Source organism: Coregonus lavaretus, assembly GCF_964263955.1.
Source record: "Coregonus lavaretus genome assembly, contig: HAP1_SCAFFOLD_1349, whole genome shotgun sequence".
Lineage (NCBI taxonomy): Eukaryota > Metazoa > Chordata > Actinopteri > Salmoniformes > Salmonidae > Coregonus > Coregonus lavaretus.
Window position 1 is genome coordinate 66,892 of NW_028162442.1, and position 13,109 is coordinate 80,000.

At 40.9% G+C, this 13,109-nt stretch overlaps 1 pseudogene across 1 annotated transcript in view; it reads right to left on the reverse strand.

Moving 5' to 3' along the window:
- Positions 1 to 5,532: 5,532 nt before the first annotated feature.
- LOC311119241 (NF-kappa-B essential modulator-like) overlaps positions 5,533 to 13,109 on the reverse strand; it is a 17,340-nt pseudogene continuing 9,763 nt past the window's right edge. The window contains exons 8-12 of the transcript in view: positions 12,477 to 12,761; positions 12,301 to 12,373; positions 11,940 to 12,074; positions 5,659 to 5,795; positions 5,533 to 5,557 (exon numbers count right to left, since the gene is read on the reverse strand). The product of the transcript in view is annotated as an NF-kappa-B essential modulator-like (transcript). The remainder of the gene's footprint in view (positions 5,558 to 5,658; positions 5,796 to 11,939; positions 12,075 to 12,300; positions 12,374 to 12,476; positions 12,762 to 13,109) is intronic.

Below are 13,109 nucleotides of genomic sequence, written 5' to 3' on the forward strand. Positions count from 1 at the left end.
AACTGATTCACTCCTGCTTGACACCATAGTACAGTACAGACTAACTGATTCACTCCTGCTTGACACCATAGTACAGTACAGACTAACTGATTCACTCCTGGTTGACACCATAGTACAGTACAGACTAACTGATTCACTCCTGCTTGACACCATAGTACAGTACAGACTAACTCAGGTCTACATACAGTATGTAGAGAGGGGAAAGACTCCCAGTGAAAACTTACTAACCCTTAGAATTTATGATGCAATATATTTTACACTGGGCTAGGTTTGACAGCAAGTCTTATGACATGTCTTCATCCAGGATCTTATTTATAATTCCTGGACTTCTATTTTTTTAATTCCTCATTTCACTGGTAAAGGTCTTGGTCTTAATGGGTTCATTTATCATAGATGTGTGCCTGTGTGTGTGTGAGAGAGAGAGAGAGAGAGAGAGAGAGAGAGAGAGAGAGAGAGAGAGAGAGAGAGAGAGAGAGAGAGAGGAGTTGAGCATCTCTGAAATGTGTGTGTGTGAGAGAGAGAGACAGAGAGAGAGAGAGAGAAATAGAGAGAGTGTGAGAAAGATATAAATAGAGAGAGTGTGAGAGAGAGACAGAGAGAGACAGAGAGAGACAGAGAGAGACAGAGAGAGACAGAGAGACAGAGAGATAACTATTTGGCCCTAAACAGAAAGTACACAGTGGCAGAACACCTGACCACTGTGACTGACCCAAACTTAAGGAAAGCTTTGACTATGTACAGACTCAGTGATCATAGCCTTGCTATTGAGAAAGGCCGCCGTAGGCAGACCTGGCTCTCAAGAGAAGACAGGCTATGGGCACACTGCCCACAAAATGAGGTGGAAACTGATCTGCACTTCCTAACCTCCTGCCAAATGTATGACCATATTAGAAACACATATTTCGCTCAGATTACAGCGATCCACAAAGAATTTGAAAACAAACACAATTTTGATAAACTCCCTTATCTACTGGGTGAAAAACCACAGTGTGCCATCACAGCTGCAAGATCTGTGACCTGTTGCCACAAGAAAAAGGGCAATCAGTGAAGAACAAACACCATTGTAAATACAACCCATATTTATGTTGATTTCTTTTCCGATTTGTACTTTAACAATTTGCACATTGTTACAACACTGTATATATACATAATATGACATTTGAAATGTCTTTATTATTTTGGAACTTCTGAGTGTAATGTTTACTGTTAATATTTATTGTTTATTTCACTTGCTTTGCCAAAAAAGCCCTTAAATTGAATTGAAATTGAGAGCGAGACTCCCAAACGCTGGAGCGTCGGCCTTCTGGTCCACCATGCTTCAGCGCCACTCACTTCACCAGCTCAGGGCGTGCACGGCCCAGCATGCACTTCTAGTCTACCTGTGTGCTGCTACAGCCCCTTTCTTTAGCTACTGTCATGGAGTTCACTAAATATATTCATGAAGAAACCGATAGAACACACAGGTGCTAAATCAAGATGACTTCTAAAGATGAGGACCAAGAGCAGGAGGGGGAGTGTGGTGATGTAGTGTCCACGACTAAATAATCCTGGTGGAATCTGAAAAGACACGTCTCCTGAAAGCATGATGGAGTCCTTACTAGGTGCACATGCTAAAAGAAAGGAACAAGGTGGGTAGATAACTAAGTGTGTCATTGTAGCAAAAACTAAAAATCTGATCTCAAACGTTTGGTTCAATTTTATAGACTATAATGATTTAATCCAACTAAATGTTGTTTAAATGCTGAGCGCTTTCTGTCCCTACCAGTCTAGTGTGTTGCACTCGCTAATGCTTCACAATGTATTTCTTTGTAGGTTATAGCCTTGAAATTATTTAAACAATATATCCTAAATAATTCATTTTTGTTCCTTCTTAGGCTCCCTGTCTGTCTCCTGACCTATTTAGAGTGTTTATATGTTGTTTAATATGACATGTAGACTATTTAGAGTGTTTATATCCTGTTTAATATGACATGTAGACTATTTAGAGTGTTTATATCCTGTTTAATATGACATGTAGACTATTTAGAGTGTTTATATCCTGTTTAATATGACATGTAGACTATTTAGTGTTTATATCCTGTTTAATATGACATGTAGACTATTTAGAGTGTTTATATCCTGTTTAATATGACATGTAGACTATTTAGAGTGTTTATATCCTGTTTAATATGACATGTAGACTATTTAGAGTGTTTATATCCTGTTTAATATGACATGTAGACTATTTAGAGTGTTTATATGCTGTTTAATATGACATGTAGACTATTTAGAGTGTTTATATCCTGTTTAATATGACATGTAGACTATTTAGAGTGTTTATATGCTGTTTAATATGACATGTAGACTATTTAGAGTGTTTATATCCTGTTTAATATGACATGTAGACTATTTAGAGTGTTTATATCCTGTTTAATATGACATGTAGACTATTTAGAGTGTTTATATCCTGTTTAATATGACATGTAGACTATTTAGAGTGTTTATATCCTGTTTAATACGACATGTAGACTATTTAGAGTGTTTATATCCTGTTTAATATGACATGTAGACTATTTAGTGTTTATATCCTGTTTAATATGACATGTAGACTATTTAGAGTGTTTATATCCTGTTTAATATGACATGTAGACTATTTAGAGTGTTTATATCCTGTTTAATATGACATGTAGACTATTTAGAGTGTTTATATCCTGTTTAATATGACATGTAGACTATTTAGTGTGTTTATATCCTGTTTAATATGACATGTAGACTATTTAGAGTGTTTATATGCTGTTTAATATGACATGTAGACTATTTAGTGTTTATATCCTGTTTAATATGACATGTAGACTATTTAGAGTGTTTATATCCTGTTTAATATGACATGTATACTATTTAGAGTGTTTATATCCTGTTTAATATGACATGTAGACTATTTAGAGTGTTTATATCCTGTTTAATATGACATGTAGACTATTTAGAGTGTTTATATCCTGTTTAATATGACATGTAGACTATTTAGAGTGTTTATATCCTGTTTAATATGACATGTAGACTATTTAGAGTGTTTATATCCTGTTTAATATGACATGTAGACTATTTAGAGTGTTTATATCCTGTTTAATATGACATGTAGACTATTTAGAGTGTTTATATCCTGTTTAATATGACATGTAGACTATTTAGAGTGTTTATATGCTGTTTAATATGACATGTAGACTATTTAGAGTGTTTATATCCTGTTTAATATGACATGTAGACTATTTAGAGTGTTTATATGCTGTTTAATATGACATGTAGACTATTTAGAGTGTTTATATCCTGTTTAATATGACATGTAGACTATTTAGAGTGTTTATATCCTGTTTAATATGACATGTAGACTATTTAGAGTGTTTATATCCTGTTTAATATGACATGTAGACTATTTAGAGTGTTTATATCCTGTTTAATACAACATGTAGACTATTTAGAGTGTTTATATCCTGTTTAATATGACATGTAGACTATTTAGTGTTTATATCCTGTTTAATATGACATGTAGACTATTTAGAGTGTTTATATCCTGTTTAATATGACATGTAGACTATTTAGAGTGTTTATATCCTGTTTAATATGACATGTAGACTATTTAGAGTGTTTATATCCTGTTTAATATGACATGTAGACTATTTAGTGTGTTTATATCCTGTTTAATATGACATGTAGACTATTTAGAGTGTTTATATGCTGTTTAATATGACATGTAGACTATTTAGTGTTTATATCCTGTTTAATATGACATGTAGACTATTTAGAGTGTTTATATCCTGTTTAATATGACATGTAGACTATTTAGAGTGTTTATATCCTGTTTAATACGACATGTAGACTATTTAGAGTGTTTATATCCTGTTTAATATGACATGTATACTATTTAGAGTCTTTATATCCTGTTTAATATGACATGTAGACTATTTAGAGTGTTTATATCCTGTTTAATATGACATGTAGACTATTTAGAGTGTTTATATCCTGTTTAATATGACATGTAGACTATTTAGAGTGTTTATATCCTGTTTAATATGACATGTAGACTATTTAGTGTGTTTATATCCTGTTTAATATGACATGTAGACTATTTAGAGTGTTTATATGCTGTTTAATATGACATGTAGACTATTTAGTGTTTATATCCTGTTTAATATGACATGTAGACTATTTAGAGTGTTTATATCCTGTTTAATATGACATGTATACTATTTAGAGTGTTTATATCCTGTTTAATATGACATGTAGACTATTTAGAGTGTTTATATCCTGTTTAATATGACATGTAGACTATTTAGAGTGTTTATATCCTGTTTAATATGACATGTAGACTATTTAGAGTGTTTATATCCTGTTTAATATGACATGTAGACTATTTAGAGTGTTTATATCCTGTTTAATAAGACATGTAGACTATTTAGAGTGTTTATATCCTGTTTAATAAGACATGTAGACTATTTAGAGTGTTTATATCCTGTTTAATATGACATGTAGACTATTTAGAGTGTTTATATCCTGTTTAATATGACATGTAGACTATTTAGAGTGTTTATATCCTGTTTAATAAGACATGTAGACTATTTAGAGTGTTTATATCCTGTTTAATAAGACATGTAGACTATTTAGAGTGTTTATATCCTGTTTAATATGACATGTAGACTATTTAGAGTGTTTATATCCTGTTTAATATGACATGTAGACTATTTAGAGTGTTTATATCCTGTTTAATATGACATGTAGACTATTTAGAGTGTTTATATCCTGTTTAATATGACATGTAGACTATTTAGAGTGTTTATATCCTGTTTAATATGACATGTAGACTATTTAGAGTGTTTATATCCTGTTTAATATGACATGTAGACTATTTAGTGTTTATATCCTGTTTAATATGACATGTAGACTATTTAGAGTGTTTATATCCTGTTTAATATGACATGTAGACTATTTAGAGTGTTTATATCCTTTTTAATATGACATGTAGACTATTTAGAGTGTTTATATCCTGTTTAATATGACATGTAGACTATTTAGAGTGTTTATATCCTGTTTAATATGACATGTAGACTATTTAGTGTTTATATCCTGTTTAATATGACATGTAGACTATTTAGAGTGTTTATATCCTGTTTAATATGACATGTAGACTATTTAGAGTGTTTATATCCTGTTTAATAAGACATGTAGACTATTTGAAATGATGAGCGCTTTTTTAAAATACTATTCATTCAAATCATATGGTTTGGTTTCAGTACTTCAAATCCAAGTGGTAGGTCGAGGTAGACACAAAAATAGATGGGTGTTGGTTAAACTGTGATTTTAATGAATGGAGCGTGTAGCGGTTGGAAAGGATGTGGAGCACCAGAGCTGTGCTCACACGCTCTGACCTGGTTGCGGGGGGGGGGGGGGGTCTGGTTGTGGGGGGGGGGGGGGTGTCCCTGGTTGTGGGGGGGATGTGTGTGTCCCTGGTTGTGGGGGGGATGTGTGTGTGTCCCTGGTTGTGGGGGGGGATGTATGTCTCTGCTGCATTTCCTCCATCCGAGCCCTGAAACACACACACACACACTTTAAAAACTTTATTTGAATCCACAAATCCCATTCCAGTGTGTGTGTGTGTGTGTGTGTGTGTGTGTGTGTGTGTGTTACCGTGAGGTCCCCTCCTGTTTCAGATGCTCCATCTCAGCCAGTGCTCTGTTCAGCTGGTCCTGAAGCTCCTCCTTCTTCTGGTTCAACTTCTCTCTGGCCTCCCGCTCCGCTAGGAAGTCTGCCTTGTAGATCTCAGCCTAACACACATCCCATTAGAATCAAAAGGAATTCAAATTTTAAAAGGTCACAGATACATGGACGCTCAGTTGGTAGAGAATGGTGGTTATAATGCCAGGGTAGTGGGTTGTATTCACGCATGACTCTGGATAAAAGCATCTGCTAAATGGCATATATTATTATTATTATTATTATTATAGAAAAAAAGCACCTTCTCCTCCATAAAGCTAGACTGACCATAACAGCTGAAACAGAGCAGTACCTTCTCCATACAGCTAGACTGACCATAACAGCTGAAACAGAGCAGTACCTTCTTCTCCATACAGCTAGACTGACCATAACAGCTGAAACAGAGCAGTACCTTCTCCTCCATACAGCTAGACTGACCATAACAGCTGAAACAGAGCAGTACCTTCTCCTCCATACAGCTAGACTGACCATAACAGCTGAAACAGAGCAGTACCTTCTCCTCCATACAGCTAGACTGACCATAACAGCTGAAACAGAGCAGTACCTTCTCCTCCATAGAGCTAGACTGACCATAACAGCTGAAACAGAGCAGTACCTTCTTCTCCATACAGCTAGACTGACCATAACAGCTGAAACAGAGCAGTACCTTCTTCTCCATACAGCTAGACTGACCATAACAGCTGAAACAGAGCAGTACCTTCTCCTCCATACAGCTAGACTGACCATAACAGCTGAAACAGAGCAGTACCTTCTCCTCCATACAGCTAGACTGACCATAACAGCTGAAACAGAGCAGTACCTTCTCCTCCATAGAGCTAGACTGACCATAACAGCTGAAACAGAGCAGTACCTTCTCCTCCATACAGCTAGACTGACCATAACAGCTGAAACAGAGCAGTACCTTCTCCTCCATACAGCTAGACTGACCATAACAGCTGAAACAGAGCAGTACCTTCTGCTCCATACAGCTAGACTGACCATAACAGCTGAAACAGAGCAGTACCTTGTTCTCCATACAGCTAGACTGACCATAACAGCTGAAACAGAGCAGTACCTTCTCCTCCATACAGCTAGACTGACCATAACAGCTGAAACAGAGCAGTACCTTCTTCTCCATACAGCTAGACTGACCATAACAGCTGAAACAGAGCAGTACCTTCTTCTCCATACAGCTAGACTGACCATAACAGCTGAAACAGAGCAGTACCTTCTCCTCCATACAGCTAGACTGACCATAACAGCTGAAACAGAGCAGTACCTTCTCCTCCTCCTTACAGCTAGACTGACCATAACAGCTGAAACAGAGCAGTACCTTCTCCTCCATACAGCTAGACTGACCATAACAGCTGAAACAGAGCAGTACCTTCTCCATACAGCTAGACTGACCATAACAGCTGAAACATAGCAGTACCTTCTCCTCCATACAGCTAGACTGACCATAACAGCTGACACAGAGCAGTACCTTCTCCTCCATACAGCTAGACTGACCATAACAGCTGAAACAGAGCAGTACCTTGTTCTCCATACAGCTAGACTGACCATAACAGCTGAAACAGAGCAGTACCTTCTCCATACAGCTAGACTGACCATAACAGCTGAAACAGAGCAGTACCTTCTCCATACAGCTAGACTGACCATAACAGCTGAAACAGAGCAGTACCTTCTTCTCCATACAGCTAGACTGACCATAACAGCTGAAACAGAGCAGTACCTTCTCCTCCATACAGCTAGACTGACCATAACAGCTGAAACAGAGCAGTACCTTCTCCTCCATACAGCTAGACTGACCATAACAGCTGAAAATGAGCAGTACCTTCTCCTCCATACAGCTAGACTGACCATAACAGCTGAAACAGAGCAGTACCTTCTCCTCCATACAGCTAGACTGACCATAACAGCTGAAACAGAGCAGTACCTTCTCCTCCTCCTTACAGCTAGACTGACCATAACAGCTGAAACAGAGCAGTACCTTCTCCTCCATACAGCTAGACTGACCATAACAGCTGACACAGAGCAGTACCTTCTCCATACAGCTAGACTGACCATAACAGCTGAAACAGAGCAGTACCTTCTCCTCCTCCATACAGCTAGACTGACCATAACAGCTGAAACAGAGCAGTACCTTCTCCATACAGCTAGACTGACCATAACAGCTGAAACAGAGCAGTACCTTCTTCTCCATACAGCTAGACTGACCATAACAGCTGAAACAGAGCAGTACCTTCTCCTCCATACAGCTAGACTGACCATAACAGCTGAAACAGAGCAGTACCTTCTCCTCCATACAGCTAGACTGACCATAACAGCTGAAACAGAGCAGTACCTTCTCCTCCATACAGCTAGACTGACCATAACAGCTGAAACAGAGCAGTACCTTCTCCTCCATACAGCTAGACTGACCATAACAGCTGAAACAGAGCAGTACCTTCTCCTCCTCCTTACAGCTAGACTGACCATAACAGCTGAAACAGAGCAGTACCTTCTCCTCCATACAGCTAGACTGACCATAACAGCTGACACAGAGCAGTACCTTCTCCATACAGCTAGACTGACCATAACAGCTGAAACAGAGCAGTACCTTCTCCTCCATACAGCTAGACTGACCATAACAGCTGAAACAGAGCAGTACCTTCTCCTCCATACAGCTAGACTGACCATAACAGCTGAAACAGAGCATTACCTTCTCCATACAGCTAGACTGACCATAACAGCTGAAACAGAGCAGTACCTTCTCCTCCTCCTTACAGCTAGACTGACCATAACAGCTGAAACAGAGCAGTACCTTCTCCATACAGCTAGACTGACCATAACAGCTGAAACAGAGCAGTACCTTCTCCTCCATACAGCTAGACTGACCATAACAGCTGAAACAGAGCAGCACCTTCTCCATACAGCTAGACTGACCATAACAGCTGAAACAGAGCAGTACCTTCTCCTCCATACAGCTAGACTGACCATAACAGCTGAAACAGAGCAGTACCTTCTCCTCCATACAGCTAGACTGACCATAACAGCTGAAACAGAGCAGTACCTTGTTCTCCATACAGCTAGACTGACCATAACAGCTGAAACAGAGCAGTACCTTCTCCTCCATACAGCTAGACTGACCATAACAGCTGAAACAGAGCAGTACCTTCTCCTCCATACAGCTAGACTGACCATAACAGCTGAAACAGAGCAGCACCTTCTCCATACAGCTAGACTGACCATACCAGCTGAAACAGAGCAGTACCTTCTCCTCCATACAGCTAGACTGACCATAACAGCTGAAACAGAGCAGTACCTTCTCCTCCATACAGCTAGACTGACCATAACAGCTGAAACAGAGCAGTACCTTCTCCTCCATACAGCTAGACTGACCATAACAGCTGAAACAGAGCAGTACCTTCTCCTCCATAGAGCTAGACTGACCATAACAGCTGAAACAGAGCAGTACCTTCTTCTCCATACAGCTAGACTGACCATAACAGCTGAAACAGAGCAGTACCTTCTTCTCCATACAGCTAGACTGACCATAACAGCTGAAACAGAGCAGTACCTTCTCCTCCATACAGCTAGACTGACCATAACAGCTGAAACAGAGCAGTACCTTCTCCTCCATACAGCTAGACTGACCATAACAGCTGAAACAGAGCAGTACCTTCTGCTCCATACAGCTAGACTGACCATAACAGCTGAAACAGAGCAGTACCTTGTTCTCCATACAGCTAGACTGACCATAACAGCTGAAACAGAGCAGTACCTTCTCCTCCATACAGCTAGACTGACCATAACAGCTGAAACAGAGCAGTACCTTCTTCTCCATACAGCTAGACTGACCATAACAGCTGAAACAGAGCAGTACCTTCTTCTCCATACAGCTAGACTGACCATAACAGCTGAAACAGAGCAGTACCTTCTCCTCCATACAGCTAGACTGACCATAACAGCTGAAACAGAGCAGTACCTTCTCCTCCTCCTTACAGCTAGACTGACCATAACAGCTGAAACAGAGCAGTACCTTCTCCTCCATACAGCTAGACTGACCATAACAGCTGAAACAGAGCAGTACCTTCTCCATACAGCTAGACTGACCATAACAGCTGAAACATAGCAGTACCTTCTCCTCCATACAGCTAGACTGACCATAACAGCTGACACAGAGCAGTACCTTCTCCTCCATACAGCTAGACTGACCATAACAGCTGAAACAGAGCATTACCTTGTTCTCCATACAGCTAGACTGACCATAACAGCTGAAACAGAGCAGTACCTTCTCCATACAGCTAGACTGACCATAACAGCTGAAACAGAGCAGTACCTTCTCCATACAGCTAGACTGACCATAACAGCTGAAACAGAGCAGTACCTTCTTCTCCATACAGCTAGACTGACCATAACAGCTGAAACAGAGCAGTACCTTCTCCTCCATACAGCTAGACTGACCATAACAGCTGAAACAGAGCAGTACCTTCTCCTCCATACAGCTAGACTGACCATAACAGCTGAAACAGAGCAGTACCTTCTCCTCCATACAGCTAGACTGACCATAACAGCTGAAACAGAGCAGTACCTTATCCATACAGCTAGACTGACCATAACAGCTGAAACAGAGCAGTACCTTCTCCTCCATACAGCTAGACTGACCATAACAGCTGAAACAGAGCAGTACCTTCTCCTCCATACAGCTAGACTGACCATAACAGCTGAAACAGAGCAGTACCTTCTCCTCCATACAGCTAGACTGACCATAACAGCTGAAACAGAGCAGTACCTTCTCCTCCATACAGCTAGACTGACCATAACAGCTGAAACAGAGCAGTACCTTCTCGTCCATACAGCTAGACTGACCATAACAGCTGAAACAGAGCAGTACCTTCTCCTCCATACAGCTAGACTGACCATAACAGCTGAAACAGAGCAGTACCTTCTCCTCCATACAGCTAGACTGACCATAACAGCTGAAACAGAGCAGTACCTTCTCCTCCATACAGCTAGACTGACCATAACAGCTGAAACAGAGCAGTACCTTCTCCTCCTCCTTACAGCTAGACTGACCATAACAGCTGAAACAGAGCAGTACCTTCTCCTCCATACAGCTAGACTGACCATAACAGCTGACACAGAGCAGTACCTTCTCCATACAGCTAGACTGACCATAACAGCTGAAACAGAGCAGTACCTTCTCCTCCATACAGCTAGACTGACCATAACAGCTGAAACAGAGCAGTACCTTCTCCTCCATACAGCTAGACTGACCATAACAGCTGAAACAGAGCAGTACCTTGTTCTCCATACAGCTAGACTGACCATAACAGCTGAAACAGAGCAGTACCTTCTCCTCCTCCTTACAGCTAGACTGACCATAACAGCTGAAACAGAGCAGTACCTTCTCCTCCATACAGCTAGACTGACCATAACAGCTGAAACAGAGCAGTACCTTCTTCTCCATACAGCTAGACTGACCATAACAGCTGAAACAGAGCAGTACCTTCTCCTCCTCCTTACAGCTAGACTGACCATAACAGCTGAAACAGAGCAGTACCTTCTCCATACAGCTAGACTGACCATAACAGCTGAAACAGAGCAGTACCTTCTCCTCCATACAGCTAGACTGACCATAACAGCTGAAACAGAGCAGCACCTTCTCCATACAGCTAGACTGACCATAACAGCTGAAACAGAGCAGTACCTTGTTCTCCATACAGCTAGACTGACCATAACAGCTGAAACAGAGCAGCACCTTCTCCATACAGCTAGACTGACCATACCAGCTGAAACAGAGCAGTACCTTCTCCTCCATACAGCTAGACTGACCATAACAGCTGAAACAGAGCAGTACCTTCTCCTCCATACAGCTAGACTGACCATAACAGCTGAAACAGAGCAGTACCTTCTCCTCCATACAGCTAGACTGACCATAACAGCTGAAACAGAGCAGTACCTTCTCCTCCATACAGCTAGACTGACCATAACAGCTGAAACAGAGCAGTACCTTCTCCTCCATACAGCTAGACTGACCATAACAGCTGAAACAGAGCAGTACCTTGTTCTCCAAACATTATCTAGCTGCTTTGCTTTAGTCTTAGGCAGGCCTAAGATATATCCTGTCAGCCTGTGTACATGGCTGACAATGACCAATGTTACAACCATTAGTTTACACTCATTGTGTGTATCTGGAGAGGGATAAAATGTGTGTGTGTGTGTGTGTGTACCTGGGCCGTGAGAACAGGAACGGTCTCTAGAGATCCTCTGTGTTTTTCCACTTCTTCCTTCAGCTTGTCAATCAAGTCCTGCTTCAGAGCCAACGCTCTCTCTGCCTCCTCCAGACGACTACACATGTCTCCCCCCTACAGACACACATTACATATGGTGTTATTAGTTACTGTTGTCTCTTCCTGTCATACAGACACACATTACATATGGTGTTATTAGTTACTGTTGTCTCTTCCTGTCATACAGACACACATTACAGCAGTTACATCATGTCTTGTATTGGTGTTTAGCTCAAAGGTATGAAGCATAGCTAGCCACACACCCCCCCTCTGCCCCCCCCCCCCCCTCTGCCACACACACCTCAGTCTTGAGTTTGGAGTCGTAGTCCTTAAACAGACAGGTGTAGGCATGCTGCAGCTGAGCTAGTTTCCTCCTGGAAGACAGAGAGGTAAGAAGGACAAGTGTTATTATAAGAACAATACATGTGGATTATTGGTCAGTCTTCAGGGCGGTCTCTAGGTTGTGTGTGTGTGTACCTCTCTTCAGTAATAACCAGTCGGTCAGTCTTCAGGGCGGTCTCTAGGTTCTGTGTGTGTGTGTACCTCTCTTCAGTAATAACCAGTCGGTCAGTCTTCAGGGCAGTCTCTAGGTTCTGTGTGTGTGTGTACCTCTCTTCAGTAATAACCAGTCGGTCAGTCTTCAGGGCGGTCTCTAGGTTCTGTGTCTGCAGCAGTAGTTTGTCTACCGTCACAGAGTGCTGCTTCCTCTGTTGTTCCATCTCTCTCTCTGATGCTGCCAACGCCTCCAGAGCACTGCTCAGCCTGCGCGCACACACGCACACGCACACGCACACACACACACACACACACACACACACACACACACACACACACACACACACTAGGGGTGTGAACGTTTAAACAAAGTTGAGGAAATCCCTGACTGACCGAAAAGCCTGTGTGTTTTGCCTTGACAAAATCAAAATCCCAGTTATGACAACAAGAAGAGTCTCCACCACTACTAAGTTGTGGTTAAGTTCGGAGAAATGGCAGACAAAGGCCAGTGACAGCAGCAAAGTCCTGTAAAGTGAGAAGGACATGCAAACTTTGGGAGGTGGAATTGGTAATACAGGTGCAATGCTGAACCACCTGAAAGGGGACGCACATTGA